Raw genomic sequence first — 2,943 nt, 5'->3', positions numbered from 1 at the left:
TTTAGTTCTCCACCCATTGTCTGACTTGACTTGGTAGAATCGAAAGTTAGTATGTTTAAAGGAATAATCTGAAAATAATATTTCCTGCTCTTTATGTAGCCCTTTCCTGAAGTCAAATTACCTCGTGACCTCATGGGTGGAATGTTATTCATATGTTTCAACAAGCCCAAAATCTGGTGTTGCTATGTCAAACAGTTGTTGTATTTCAGTCTTCTGTGATGTATATAAAGTGTAATATTGGGATGTAAACTCAAAATGTATTACATTTCAACTCTATATCTGACATGGTATAACTATTATTTTTGTTAAGCCCTTAACCATGTGTGTGAGGTGTATACTTTCGTTTCAAAATAGATTTGTTAAAGACTAACAAGAAACACTCTGCGACCCTGATTTAGCCTACTGCAGTAAAAGGTTAATTAAGGATCAAATCTACCTAGACTGACAGTATTTGTTCATCCCCTGTGAATTCTATTGTAGTTGATGACTTTAGAAAACTTTCAATACATCTGCAGTAATTCCTTCTTTTGTATCAAGAATGTATCAAAAATGAAAAGAGATCAGACATGTGAACAGTTAACTGTTCCAGAGCACAGAGCAGCACTGGGTGGGGAGCAGCATGTCAACGTCACTTTACTGAAGTGAAGGTGAAGTATATAGACGTACTATACGTTGCCAACACAAACAAACGGTCTCAAACTCTTCTGGAAAATCTGTGAGGACGGCTACGCAGTCTTTTTTTTTTTTATACTACGGTACCGATAAATTGGAGAAAGCGCCCGCACACACAGTTAGAGGTGAGTACAGATTTACAAGGGCAGGTGAAGATGCATTGTCTTTTATCCTGTTTTCTTCTACATTACATTCATCTTTATTTTGAACATTGACTAATACATTGACAAATTTATACTGCATGTTGTATGGTTAAACAACTTTAATCAACATTGGTTAGCTTCTCTAAATGCCATGTTGACAGTGGCACTGAAACAATCGAGAGCTGACTCGTTCCAGGAATTAATTTATAGTTCCACCTTTGTCTAGATATGGCTTCCTCCAGCAGTCTCCTGTCTGAAGAGCAGTTCCTGTGCTCTATATGTCTGGATGTGTTCACTGAGCCAGTCACCACTTCATGTGGACACAACTTCTGCATGGCCTGTATCACAAAGTACTGGAAAAGCAAGGACCTGTGTCAATGTCCACTGTGTCAGGAGAAATTCTCCAGACGACGTAAGCTTTGTGTCAACAAAACCTTCAGAAAGATTGTAGAGAATTTTAAAAAGAGGAGAGATAAAGGTAGAGATGGGCCCCCTCCCAAACCTGGAAAAGTGGCCTGTGACGTCTGCACCGGGATGAAACGCAAGGCCCTTATGTCCTGCCTGGTGTGTCAGACCTCTTACTGTGAGACTCACCTGGAGCCTCATCAGATAGCCCCACCCTTAAAGAGACACAAACTGATCGACCCTGTGGAGAACCTGGAAGACAGGATGTGTAAGAAGCATGACAGACTCCTGGAGCTGTTCTGTAGGACTGACCAGACATGTGTGTCAGTTCTGCACTGAGGGAGACCACAAGACTCATGACACTGTCCCAATAGAAGAAGAGTGTGGAGAGAGGAAGGCTCAGCTGGGGAAAACTGAGGCAGAACTGCAGCAAATTATCCAGGAGCGACTGAAGAAAGTTAAAAAGATCAGACTCTCAGTAGATTGCAGCAAGAGAGATGCAAAGAGAGAGATAGCAAACAGTGTACAAGTCTTCACTGCTCTGGTTCACTCCATTGAGAAAAGCCAGGCTGAGCTGATTGAGGTGATTGAGGAGAAGCAGAAAGCAGTAGAGAGGCAGGCTGAAGGGCTCATTAAAGAACTGGATCAGGAAATCACTGAGCTAAAGAGGAGAAGAACTGATCTGAAGCAGCTCTCACACACTGAGGACCACCTCCAACTTCTCCAGAGCTTCCTATCCCTAGCGTGCAACCCTCAACCCACCAAGGACTGGTCTGAGATCAGTGTTCACAGTGATCTGTGTGTGGGGACTGTGAGGAGAGCTGTGTCTCACCTGGAGGAGATACTGAATAAAGAGATGGAGAAGCTGCCTGAAGTCAAACTGAAGATGATTGAGCAGTATGCAGTAGATGTGACTCTGGAACCTGATACAGCAAGTTCCATTCTCATCCTGTCTGAGGATGGGAAACAAGTGAGAACGGGAGGCATACCACAGAATCTTCCTGACAATCCAAAAAGGTTTGTTGGTCATCGATTTGTCCTTGGAAAGGATGGCTTCTCCTCAGGAAGATTTTACTATGAGGTGACGGTTAAGGGGAAGACTAGATGGAATTTAGGAGTGGCCAGAGAGTCCATAGACAGGAAGGGGATTATAATACTGAGACCTGAGGATGGACTCTGGACTGTGACCCGAATGGATGAGCATGATAGCTGGACCTTCCCCCTTGTCCTCCTCTCCCGGAGAAAGAATCCCCAGAAGGTGGGGGTGTTTGTGGACTATGAGGAGGGTCTGGTCTCCTTTTATGATGTGGAGGCCAGGTCTCATATCTACTATTTCACTGGCTGCACCTTTACAGAGAAACTCTTTCCATACTTTGGCCCATCTGATAATTATGATGGTCAAAACTCAGCCCCTCTCATCATTGCTCCTGTCATTCATACATACTGATTAAACAATGCAGTGGGAACAGTTAACTAATTACATCCACAAATCATTAAATGCATTTAGTCACATGACATGTAGTTAGAATTTTCATGGAAGTCCTCTGAAATCTCATAATGAAATTAAAAGTGAAACTTCTTTACTCTTTAGGGACAGAGTGAATATTACTGGGGGAGGGGTGCCACAATATAGGGGAGGGTTATCAAATCTTTTTTATTTATTTGGGTAGGGCACAGGGGAGGGTAATGTATTTTTGCCCTGGTTTACATTCGCCATTCTTCT

General features: G+C 42.8%; 1 pseudogene; it reads left to right on the top strand.

The window, feature by feature from the left end:
- Positions 1-1,043: 1,043 nt before the first annotated feature.
- On the top strand, positions 1,044-2,667 carry LOC145850374 (E3 ubiquitin-protein ligase TRIM21-like; annotated as a pseudogene).
- Positions 2,668-2,943: the final 276 nt, after the last annotated feature.

Source organism: Salmo salar, chromosome 04, assembly GCF_965601325.2.
Source record: "Salmo salar chromosome 04, fSalSal1, whole genome shotgun sequence".
Taxonomy (NCBI): domain Eukaryota; kingdom Metazoa; phylum Chordata; class Actinopteri; order Salmoniformes; family Salmonidae; genus Salmo; species Salmo salar.
Note: the sequence above shows the minus strand (reverse complement) of the source record. Positions and strands in the feature narration are given on the sequence as shown.